This window comes from Rhinopithecus bieti, unplaced genomic scaffold, assembly GCF_001698545.2.
Source record: "Rhinopithecus bieti isolate Rb0 unplaced genomic scaffold, ASM169854v2 scaffold_29388, whole genome shotgun sequence".
Taxonomy (NCBI): domain Eukaryota; kingdom Metazoa; phylum Chordata; class Mammalia; order Primates; family Cercopithecidae; genus Rhinopithecus; species Rhinopithecus bieti.
The window spans coordinates 396,698-409,135 of NW_016813389.1; the positions used below are offsets into that span (position 1 = coordinate 396,698).

At 53.7% G+C, this 12,438-nt stretch overlaps 1 protein-coding gene across 3 annotated transcripts in view; it reads left to right on the forward strand.

Annotated features, from left to right (window-relative positions):
* The first annotated feature begins 3,340 nt into the window (after nt 1–3,340).
* CERCAM (cerebral endothelial cell adhesion molecule) overlaps nt 3,341–12,438 on the forward strand; it is a 37,226-nt gene continuing 28,128 nt past the window's right edge. The window contains exons 1-3 of one of the 3 annotated variants that reach the window (XM_017848188.1): nt 3,341–3,393; nt 4,830–5,020; nt 8,213–8,336. The gene's annotated coding sequence lies outside the window, so the exon portion shown is untranslated. The remainder of the gene's footprint in view (nt 3,394–4,829; nt 5,021–8,212; nt 8,337–12,438) is intronic. The other 2 variants (XM_017848186.1, XM_017848187.1) reach the window with 2 other exon arrangements.

The following is a 12,438-nucleotide window of genomic DNA, read 5'->3' on the forward strand; positions in this document are numbered from 1 at the left end:
TTTTGTTTTTTTTTTTTTTGGAAACGGAGTCTCGCTCTGTCGCCCACGCTGGAGTGCAGGGGCCGGATCTCAGCTCACTGCAAGCTCCGCCTCCCGGGTTCACGCCATTCTCCTGTCTCAGCCTCCGGAGTAGCTGGGACTACAGGCGCCCGCCACCTCGCCCGGCTAGTTTTTTGTACTTTTTAGTAGAGACGGGGTTTCACCGTGTTAGCCAGGATGGTCTCGATCTCCCGACCTCGTGATCCGCCCGTCTCAGCCTCCCAAAGTGCTGGGATTACAGGCTTGAGCCACCGCGCCCGGCCGGTGCTAAGTTTTATTAAATACCTGGGTTGAGGAATAAATAGGCAGATACATGGACCATTGTAATCTAGTTAGCAACTACCATATACTAAGCACTGAGCACTGGGCTAAGCACTTGACATGCATCACTACAGCCCTTGAGAGAAATGCTGTCACTCTCCATATTTTACCCAGTAGGAACCTGAGGCCAAGAGAGAGGAAGCAACTTCCCCCAGTTACACAGCTCCTGAATGACAGAGATAGGTTGTATTGATTTCAATTAATCTTCTTTTTATTTTATTTATTTATTTTTTTGAGATGGAATTTTTCTCTTCTTGCCCAGGCTAGAGTGCAGCGGCGTGATCTCGGCTCACTGCAACCTCTGCCTCCTGGGTGCCTCAGCCTCCCAAGTAGCTAGGATTACGGGCATATGCCACCACGCCCAGCTAATTTTATATTTTCAGTAGAGACGGGGTTTCGCTATGTTGGTCAGGCTAGTCTAGAACTCCTGACCTCAGGTGATCCCCCTGCCTCAGCCTTCCAAAGTGCTGGGATTACAGGCATGAGCCGCTGCGCCCAGCGTCAATTAATTATTATTATTTTTAATAGAGACGGGGTCCCAGGCCAGGCACGGTGGCTCATGCCTGTAATCCCATCACTTTGGGAGGCCGAGGCAGGCAGATTGCTTGAGCTCAGGAGTTCAAGACCAGTGTGGCCAACATGGTGAAACCCTGTTTCTACAAAAAAATACAAAAAATAACGGTGTGTGGGTGGGCACCCATAATCCCAGCTACTCTGGTGGCTGAGGTGGGAGAATTGCTTGAACCCAGGAAGTGGAGGTTGCAATGAGCGTAGATCTCGTCACTGCATTGCAGCCTGGGCGACAGAGTGAGACCCTGTCTAAAAAGAAAGAGAGATCCTTCCTGGCTAACACAATGAAACCCTGTCTCTATTAAAAATACAAAAAAATTAGCCAGGCGTGGTGGCAGGCGCCTGTAGTCCCAGCTACTCGGGAGGCTGAGGCAGGAGAATGGCGTGAACCTGGGAGGCAGAGCTTGCAGTGAGCCAAGATTACACCACTGCACTCCAGCCTGAGCGACAGAGCAAGACTCCATCTCAGAAAAAAAGAAAGAAAGAAAGAGAGATGAGGTCTTCCTATGTTGCCTAGACTGGTCCTAAACTCCTAGGCTCAAGTGATCTTCCCACCTCTGCTTCCCAAAGTGTTGGGGTTGTAGTTGTGAGCCACCATGCCCTGCCAAGAGCTGGGTTGGTTTTTTTTTTTTTTGAGATGGAGTTTCGCTCTTGTTGCCCAGGCTGGAGTGCAATGGCATGATCTCAGCTCACCGCAACCTCCACCTCCCAGGTTCAAACAATTCTCCTGCCTCAACCTCCCAAGTAGCTGGGATTACAGGCATGTGCCACCACGCCCAACTAATTTTGTATTTTTAGTAGAGATGAGGTTTCTCCATGTTGGTCAGGCTGGTCTTGAGCTCCTGACCTCAGGTGATCTGCCCACCTCAGCCTCCCGAAGTGCTGGGATTACAGGCATGAACCACCGCGCCAGGTCCTAGGTTTGTTTAAGACCTAAGTCTGTCTATCTGCAAAGCCCACATTCTTCAATACTTCACCACCTCACCCCTCTTACTCTATTGCCCCAGTACCCAGTGAAGTAGGAACCATTGGAAGTTAAAGAGTTGGGACTCACGGGAGTTCAAGACCATCCTGGACAACATAGTGGGAACCCATCTCTACAAAAAAAAAAAAAATTAGTCGGGCATGGTGATGGGTGCCTGTAGTCCCAGCTGCTTGGGAGGCTGAGGCAGAAGAATTACTTGAGCCTAGGAGGTTGAGGCTGCAGTGAGCCATGAGTGTGCCACTGCCCTCCACTCCACTCCATTTAGAAACCCTGTCTAAAAAATAATAATAGTTGGGACTCAGACATACTGTATAATTCCATTTATATGAAATATCCAGAATAGGCAAATCTAATGAGACAGAAAGCAGATCAGTGGTTGCCTAGGGCTGGGGAGAAGGACAGTTGGGGAGAAATTGGGAATGATGGTTAATGAGTATGGGCCTCCCTCCCTCCCTCCCTCCCTCTCTCCCTCCCTTCCTTCCTTCCTTCCTTCCTTTGATGGAGTCTTACTCTGTCACCCAGGCTGGAGTGCAGTGGTGCAATCTCGGCTCACTGTAACCTCCACCTCCCGGGTTCAAACAATTCTCCCTGCCCCAGCCTCCCAAGTAGCTGGGATTACAAGCGCCCGCCACCACGCCCTGCTAATTTTTGTATTTTTCTAGTAGAGATGTAGTTTCACCATGTTGCCCAGGCTGATCTTGAATTCTTAACCTCAGGTGATCAGCCCGCCTTGGCCTCCCAAAAGTGCTGGGATTACATGTGTGAGCCACCGTACCCGGCCTGAGTATGGGTTTTCTTTTCAAAATAATGAAAATATAAAATGGCTTGTTGTGATGGTTGCACAATTCTTGAATATACTAAAAGCTGTTGAATGATACACTTTAGGTAGGCAAATTGCATGGCATGTGAATTACATCTCAGTAATGCTGTTATGAAAAAAAAAGAGAAAGGCCGGGCACGGTGGCTCACGCCTGTAATCCCAGCACTGGCCAAGCTGGGTGGATCATGAGGTCAGGAGATCGACACCATCCTGGCTAACACGGTGAAACCTCATCTCTACTAAAAATACAAACAATTAGCTGGGCGTGGTGGTGGGCGCCTGTCGTCCCAGCTACTCTGGAGGCTGAGGCAGGAGAATGGTGTGAACCCGCGAGACGGAGGTTGCAGTAAACCGAGATTGTGCCACTGCACTCCAGCCTGGGTGACAGAGCCAGACTCCATCTCAAAAAAAAAAAAAGAGATAAAAAGAAAGATGGGGTCAGGAATTCCACCTCTGCCATTTACCTGCTTGGCTTATGACTTCATGCCTCCCAACCTCAACTTCCTAACCAGTAAAATAGGAAAAATAAACATCTCCTGGGTCTTTTGTGAGGATTAAATGAGATAATACATGTTGTTATTCCCATTTTATCAAGGAGGAAACAGGCCCAGAGAAGGGAAGTGACTTGGTTGCAGATGGCACAGCTGGTGGGTGGCAGGTGAGAGACTTGGGCCTGGGTCTCATGGCACCACCCCATCTTTTAGCATTGTGTAGAGTGGACCAGTGTCTACACACTTCACCCACCCCTTCACCAACACTGTCTTCCATCTCTCTCCTTCTCTTGGGCTCTGGGGCCCTGTCTCCCCACTGCTCACTCTCAAAACAAGCAGAGGTGGCTGAGTCCCCCCGGAGCACAGGACGCCCTCTCCCTCAGCCCCCACCCTGCTCCCCTCCTGGGGCCATGATGCTGTCTTGCTTTTGCTTGTAATAAAGAAAATATCTTAGCTACCCTTCCATGGTTGCTTGGCAACCCCAAAGGAGGTTGGGTGGGGGGGACCAAGGGGAGGAGGGATGGGGGAGGACTCTGGAGCCAATCTGGAGACAAAGAGTAGGATTTGGGTGACATGGAGCCTGTTCTTAGTGCTAACCTGGCCTGGCTGGGGCGGCGGGTGGGGGCGGCGGGCTTCCTCCCTCTCCAGTGTCTCACACCAATAAATATGGATTAGGGAAATGGGCAGAGTTTTTCCCACGGGCCTGAAAGGCCGCATCTGACCTTTCTACCCCCTTTATGTACCAACGTGACAGTCAGAGACAGCAAAGAGCAGGACCCCTGAGATACCTCCCCATGGCCTTCTGACTTGGGGAAACTTTTCACCCTCCTCCTTCCCCTGGCCCCAGACCAGGTCACAGCCCTGCCTGGGCCCCTGTTCCAGGGATGAGGAGGAGGCTGGTTTTCAGGTGGGCGCCAGGAGCTCCCATCCTCAGTGTCCACTCCAGGCCCTGCTGGCTGTGACCAGTGCAGAGCCAGGCTGTGAGGCCCTGGACCAGTTAGAGACGGCCCTGCCTGCCTCCTAGACAGTGCTGTGCTCTGTGGCTACCCCATCCCGTCCCTGCCCCATCTCTGCCTGGACCTCCTCCATCAGGAGCCCTCTCCTCTGCGTCCCTCTCCTCGGCTCCTTCCCACCAGCCTCTTCTCCACTTGGTTTCCCTCTTTCTCTCCTCCTGCCTGCCCCCCATGACCCAGTCGCCCATGAAACTAGGAAGCCCTTGTGGCTGAGGTATCCCCTGCAGTGAAGAGGGCAGGAAGGGTTGTGGAGGGGGAGGCGGGGGCCGTGATCTCGCTCCCTGGTGCCCTGGCTTGCTGGACGTCGGCCGGGGGTGGGGATCGGCCACTCTGAATAGAGTCAGTGTAGAGGCAGGAAAAGCAAACACCTCCGTGTGGGCCCTGCTGGCAGTGGATGGGAGTGGGGAGGGGCAGGGGCCTGGGTTCCTCTCAGCCTCCTTGATCAGACCTCTCCCCACTCCTGAGGCTCCCTGACTCCCTGGACCCTTGGCCTACAGTGTCCAGAAGGAGAGTGGGGTGAAGGTTTGGGGCAAGCCCTCTGTGAGACACCTTTGCTCAAATCTTTCCCTGCTCCTCTGCCCAACCCCCAGCCAGTGCCCTTCCTGCCCAGAAGATGCCAGGAAAATCTGTGCCCGGGAAGGGCGGTCTGGCACCTGAGGGCCCCGCCTGACCAGCCCTTCTCAGCAGCAGGAGCGGGGTGGGAGTCACCTTATGCCAGAGACGCCCCAGCAGTGCCATCCACCTCCTGGTCTGAGGAGTAACCCCAAGAGGCTCTGCCCGGGTGAGTGCTCCTCTGGCCCACAGCCAGGCAGTGAGGGAGGGAGAGGTTGTCCACGTTGGGGCTCCCCGAGACCCCCACAATCTCCGTGAGTCCTCATGGTTCTGTGGCATTTTCTGTTGTGACTGTCTCACCCTCTGTCTGTGTCACTGGTGGCTGGGTGAGGGGAGCTGACGGGATGGTTAGAGAAGCTGGAGGAGAGGGCTGGGCATGTGAGGAGGCAAGAGGGGCTGGAGTCCAGGGTATAGGACACCCGGATTCCCAGCCACCTTTTGTGTTTTATTTTATTTGTATTATTTTTTAATTTCTGTTTTAAAAGATAAGGTATCTCTTGTATGGAATATATCTTTATATTTTTAAAAAAATGATAAGATCTCACTATATTGCCCAGGCTGGCCTTGAAGTCCTGGGCTCCAGCAATCCTCCCACCTCAGCCTCCCTAAGTGCTGTGATTATAGGCCTGACCTACCGCACCCAGCCTAGCCAACTTCCTGATTAGATTTGTGAGATCACAGAGGCTCCTGTAATGGTTTTCTTTTTTTTTTTTGAGACAGAGTCTCGCTCTCTCGCCCAGGCTGGATGGAGTACAGTGGCCGGACCTCAGCTCACTGCAAGCTCCGCCTCCCGGGTTTACACCATTCTCCTGCCTCAGCCTCCCGAGTAGCTGGGACTACAGGCGCCCACCACCTCGCCCGGCTAGTTTTTTGTATTTTAGTAGAGACGGGGTTTCACTGTGTTAGCCAGGATGGTCTAGATCTCCTGACCTCGTGATCCGCCCGTCTCGGCCTCCCAAAGTGCTGGGATTACAGGCTTGAGCCACCGCGCCCGGCCTTAATGGTTTTCTTTTAACACTTTGGATTCTAAAAGACCTTTGGCGTGAGCTCAGAGAGGGTTAGCCGTGGTTAACCTTAGGAAGCCATGGTTGCCTTACATCCCCCAGAGAATGGGGACCCCTTTGCTCTTGGTGTCTAACCATAGTCCCGCATGTTGTCTTCAAAGCCCAACCACTTCCCAAAAAGCAAGGTCAGCAGCTGACTGCATACCACAGCACCCCAGTGGTGCCTGCTTTGAGGTGGGATCCGGCTGGGGGGACCCTGCCGAGTAGAAACAGGCCTTCCTCACCGGGTCAGGCTCTGTTCTGAGGTCGTCCACGTACCTTGCTGAATGGTCACCACATTCCTGCAATGTGGAGTCAGTGTTACAGATTGGAAAACTGAGACACCAAGCGTTGAAGTGACTCATCTGGGGACACACTGCGAGAAAAAGAGCTGGGATTCAAGCCCATAACTTGGCTGCAGAGCCCGATCCCATAAATGTTCTTCCATAGTGCCTCTGATTCCTAGGGGGCCTCCACTGGAGGTCATTGCATTCAATCCCCTGCATCTAGGTGTCCACCCAGGCCCACCTCTGCTCACAGATAAGGATCAATCAAGCTTTTTTTTTTTTTTTTTACTTTTTTATTTTTTGAGACATGGTCTCACTGTCGCCCGGGCTGGAGTGCATGGCCACCAAGCTTGGCTGATTTTTGTATTTTTTGTAGAGATGGAGTTTTGCCATGTTGCCCAGGCTGGTCTCAAACTCCTGGGCTTAAGTGATCCACTCACCTCAGCCTCCCAAATTGCTGGGATTACAGGTGGGAGCCACCACGCTGGTCCAACCTCGTTTTTAAAGGCAACTGCGGCCGGGGGCGGTGGCTCCCGCCTGTAATACCAGCACTTTGGAAGGCTGGAGGCGGGTGGATCACAAGGTCAGGAGTTGGTAGACCAGCCTGGCCAATATGGTAAAAGCCCGTCTCTACAAAAAATACAAAAATTAGCCAGGCGTGCGGGACATGGTGGCTCACACCTGTAATCCCAGCACTTTGGGAGGCCAAGCGGGCAGATCTCGAGGTCAGGAGATCGAGACTATCCTGCCTAACACAGTGAAACCCCATCTCTACTAAAAATACAAAAAAATTAGCCGGGCATGGTGGCGGGCACCTGTAGTCCCAGTGACTCAGGAGGCTGAGGCAGGAGAATGGTGCGAACCTGGGAAGCAGAGCGTGCAGTGAACCGAGATCACGCCACTACACTCCCGCCTGGGCGACAGAGGGAGACTCCATCTCAAAAAAAAAAAAAAAAAAGAAAAAAAAAGAAAGAAAGAAAAAAGAAAAGAAAAAAAATTAACCAGGTGTGGTGGTGGGCGCCTGTAGTTCCAGTTACTCAGGAGGCTGAGGCAGGAGAATTGCTTGAACCCAGGAGCCGGAGGTTGCAGTGAGCCGAGATCACACCACTGCACTCCAGCCTGGGTGACAGAGCGAGACTCTGTCTCAAAAAAAAATAAAGGCACCTGCTCCAAGGGTGGAATTTCCCCTGGGGATGAGCAGACATTTCTTTATTCATAGCCTTCTGGCTGGGAGGGGAGGCCCTCCCAGCCAGAACTCACCATGTCCAGCTGCCTCGTTGTTCCTCTCTCCTTCCCACTGGAGTATAATTTCAGGAAGGAAGCAGCTCCGCCTTGAGTCCTGGCTCCACAACCTCCAGGTTGTGTGGCGCTGGACAAATGACTCAACTTCTCTGAACCTTAGCTTATCAACTGTAAAGTGGAGCTAATTATACATCTGCTTTGTGAGTCTGAGAAAGTTTACATGATAAAAGGATATGAAGGTCTGAAAGGGCTTAGTAAGCACCGTGCCTGGCACCTGTGAAGTGCCCAGGACCAAGTGGCAAATACTTTTCACTGCATCCTTACTTCTCACTGCATCCTTACTTCTCACTGCATCCTGAGGGGTCGTTCCCAGACCTTGAGATCCCACCCAGCCATAGCCAAGTCACCTTCTGGGTTGTCTTACTTAGCCATGGGATTGTCCCTGTTCCCCTGTCTCCTCCCTAGTCCAGGTTCCGGCCTCAAGAGAGAAGGCCCTAGGGGTACAGGAGTTGGAGGAGGGGGCTTGGCAGCACTACCATCACCACTATCATCAATCTCATTGAAACCCTTCTGCCTGCAAGATCAGAGCCTCGTGCTTTTGGCCTTGTAGTTTAGCCTTTCTATTACAGATAGGGAAACTGAGGCCCACAGTGGGGAAGGACTTGCTCAGGGTCACGTAGCAAATTGGTGGTGGAGCAGGAACAGCTCTCAGGCCTCCACATTCCCAGTTGGTTTTCCCTGTCTCTTCTTGACCACTGCTCACCTCAAGTCCTCCCCTGGTGTGCCTAGGGTGTGGGGCCTGGCACCCAGTCCTGCCTGGCAGAGCCTGGAGAGAAGTGAGCCGTGGTTGGTGGAGGAGTTGCTGCAGCCCGGCGCGTTCTCAGCCCGGCTCTTTGTCTGCCGCTTTGTGATGGTAAGTGCTGCTCCTAAATCAGTTCTGTGACACTGTTATTGTTGCCCAGGGCGCAAAGAGTCTAAACTTTTCCCCTGAGGTCAAGAATGTGGCTGGTCCCCAAGCCGCCCAGAGCAGAGGCCTGGGTGGCTGGGGGTGGGGATGGGGCCTCGCCCCGAGCTGGGGCGAGATGTTGGGGGGGAGGGGGTCAGCGGGAACAAAACGCTTTGAAATGCCTCCTCTCCATCACTGCCAACATTGTCCGCTGCCCGCGGGGGGCCTGGCACCGCCTCGCCGGGGCTCCGGCCCCCAGCCCTGGCCAGGCCCGGCCCGACATCTGAAAATGGACAGAAGGTTATTGTCCCTTCCCGCAGCCCTTTGTCTGCCCCAGTTCCAGATGTCTAGGCTGGGACCAGGGAACTGACCCATGGTGGGCAGGGGGGAGGGGACAAAAAGGGAGAGCACGGGTCACTGCATCCTGAGGGGTCGCTCCCAGACCCTGAGATCCCACCCAGCCACAGCCAAGTCACCTTCTGGGTTGTCTTACTTAGCCATGGGATTGTCCCTGTTCCCCTGTCCCCTCCCTAGTCCAGGTCCTGGCCTCAAGAGAGAAGGCCCTAGGGATACAGGAGTTGGACCAGGGGGCCTTGGCAGACTCACAGACAGGGCTGAATCCCAGCGCCACCCGGTGACTGTGATCTTGGACAAGTATGGCCCTCTCCCAGCCTGCTTTCCCCATGTGGGGACCATAGACCAGGTTCATTCATTCACAGGTAATGACAGAGCCCTCCTACGTACCAGCTCTGAGCTGAGCATGGGGGCACGCCATGGTGGATGGGCCACTCGGACCCTGTCCTTGACCATTGTGGTTAAATAGAATAGTAACAGGGAGCATTTCCCACCTACTACCTCTGGGTCCGGTCCTGGGCTAATCACTTTACCTGCATCATCTCAACCTTTCCATAACAAAATCAGAGATGCAGACGCATTGTTCCTGTCTCCATTTTCCAGCTTTGGAGACTGGTAGACTCTGAGAGGTCCAGTCACTTGTCCAAAGCCAGCAGTCTGGAGGCAGCAGAGCTAGGATTCTAGCCCAGGCCGACCGTAACCACCAGGAGGAGTAATTCGCTAATGAATACTTGGAAAGAATCGAGCACAGAAGCTGACACAGCTCCAGACTTGGAACTGGTGGTGGTAACTCCATGCTAGAGTGTCCCCATTCTACAGGTGGGGCAACTGAGGACAGGGAGAGAAAGCCTGGGGCAAAAGCTCCGGGGAACTTAAACAGTAACACCAACAGCAGTTCCAGAGCCACCAGGGCTGGCCAGAGTGAGACAGGCAGACTTGGTTTCAAACCCCAAACCCCAACTCTGGATGAGCTTGGGCAAGTGATTTATTTAGATTATCTGTGCCTCAGTTTCCCAGTTTCCTCTTCTGTAAAGTAAAAATATTCCCAACTGGCCAGGCATGGTGGCTCATGCCTATAATCCCAGCATTTCAGGAGGCCAAGGCGGGCAGATCACTTGAGGTCAAGAGTTCAAAACCAGCCTGGTCAACATGGTGAAATGGTGAAACCTTGTCTCTACTAAAAATACAAAAATTAGCTGGGCATGGTGACACGTGCTTGTCGTCCCAGCTACAAGCTGGGAAACTGAGGCAGGAGAATTGCTTGAACCGGGGAGGCAGAGGTTGCAGTGAGTCAAGATAGTACCACTGCACTCCAGCCTAGGTGACACAGCAACAGAATCCGTCTCAAAAAAAAAAAAAAGAATTCCTGACTTCACAGGGTTGTTGCGAAAATCAAGTTAGATAATACATTTAAAGCACTTAGCAGGCTGGGTGCGGTGGCTCACACCTGTAATCCCAGCACTTTGGGAGGCTGAGGCAGGTACATCACCTGAGGTCAGGAGTTGGAGACCAGCCTGACCAACATGGCAAAACCCCAACTCCACTAAAAATACAAAAATCAACTGGGTGTGGTGGCAGATGCCTGTAATCCCAGCTACTCTGGAGGCTGAGGCAGGAGAATCACTTGAACCTGGGAGGCAGAGGCTGCAGTGAGCCGAGATCATGCCATTGCACTCCAGCCTGGGTGACAGAGTGAGACTCTGTTGCCCATCCCAAGAAAAAGCGCTTAGCAGATGCCTGGCACACAGCAAACGGTTAATGATAGCTGTTATTATTATTCTGAATAAGGTTAACATTTATCCCTTTGAGCTTCCTGCTGGGTTCACCTGAGGACAAGGCTCTGTGGAGCAGGGCGGGGGTTAGGAGTTGTTGAAGGGGGTGGGGATAGCAAAACTTGGTTTTCTTGGGGTCTCTAGAAGTCCCGAGATGGGCTAATTCTGTGGGTCAGGGGGAGGCAGAAGGGATCAGGGCTGAGAGAGGGAAGGGGCTGCCTGGGCCCAGAGGAGTTAACAGCTCCCAGGACCTGGCTCAGTAGGGCTGCCACGCTGCAGCCACAGCAACGATTTTAGCAGAGGAGCCAGGACTGCTTCCTGATGGGCAAAACAGCTGGCTGCCCAGAGAAAACAGCTGGCCTGGCCCCAGCCTCCTGAGAACAGAGGCAGAGCCTCAGAGGAGGACAGCTGCACATCTGGGATCCTGGGAGAGGAGGGCATGGCCAAAAGGGAGAGAGAGGGTGGTCTGTGGAAGTGTGTGTGGGTGTTGGGTGGACCCCCAGAATGGGGGGGTCGAGGGCAGATTCCTAGAGCAGAGACCAGGGTGTGCTAAGTCCAAGCAGAATGGGCAGGGATGCCTCCAGCTGGACTTTGAGGGTCTCAGTCTTCCCTCAAATAGGAAAGATGAGGGGCAGGGGAGGATCTTGGGGACAAGCCTCTGCTCAGCCCTGGGTCCTCTGGGAACCGGGCTTGGGGCCGGAGGTGGGGAGGGTGCCCAAGCTGAGCTCCTGGATTCCCATCTGCCGAGCTGCACCCAGAACCAGGAGTGGGGCGCAGGCCCACCCTCTGGCCAGGATCCTGGGCTCCCTTGGCCACAAAGCAGGACAGGGGACCAGAGATCCCCCAACTCAGGAGACGTGAAGCTGGCAGCTGGTAAGAGCATCCAAGCATCCTCTCTGCTTTGGGTCCCCATTTCAAGCCTGTTTGGCTGCCAGGCCATGAGGACTCCCAATCCGCGGGCCCTACCTGGGCCCTGGGGCACCCCCAGGCTGCCCCTACCCATTGGCAAGGAAGCAGCACCTGGGACCTCAAATGAGGTGGGGCAGGGTACGCAGAGGGTTAATGGGGGTGTGGCCAGAGTCCACTGAACCAGAGCAGCCTACCCGGGTTCCTGACCCCCAACTCCCAGTGGCCTGATACCCCTAGTTTCTCTTTGGCCCAGAGGGGCTCTTGTAGCCCACCTCCCCAACCTCCAGGAGTAGGGGTTGGCCCCAGTTTGAGTCTGCCAGCCTCAGCTCCCCTCTCCCTGTAAGCCATGCTACAAAGCCTTTACTAGGAGCAGGCAGGCCTTGGAACTGAGGCTCCCAGAGGGAAGAAGGCACTGGCGAGGGGGACAGTTCTTGCAGGGTCTCTACTCCGGGAAGCCAGAGTCAAGCCTGAGGTGCTGGCGCCACCACCTGGATTTGGTCAGAACTACAATGGCTGAAGTGGGTGAGGATGCTGCAGGCAGAAACCAGCAGCCCCCCCATGTGTCAGCCCCATAGGATCCGGATCCGGCTCAGCCAGATGCGCCCAAGCAATCATTTTTTTCCAGGCATGACCCAGCTAATGAGGTCTTAGGCTCCACAGGACAGCACTTTTTTTCTGTTTTTGAGACAGAGATTTGCTTTTGTTGCCCAGGCTGGAGTGCAATGGCACAATCTCGGCTCACTGCAACCACTGCCTCCTGGGTTCAAGCGATTCTCCTGCCTCAGCCTCCCGAGTAGCTGGGATTACAGGCACCTGCAACCACGCCTGGCTAATTTTGTATTTTTCCGTAGAGACAGGGTTTCTCCATGTTGGCCAGGCTGCTCTCGAACTCCCAACCTCAGGTGATCCACCCGCCCCAGCCTCCCAAAGTGCTGGGATTACAGGTGTGAGCCACCGCGCCCAGACTTTTTTAAATTTTATTTTTATTTATTTATTTATTTTTTGAGATGGAGTCTTGCTCTGTAGCCCAGGCT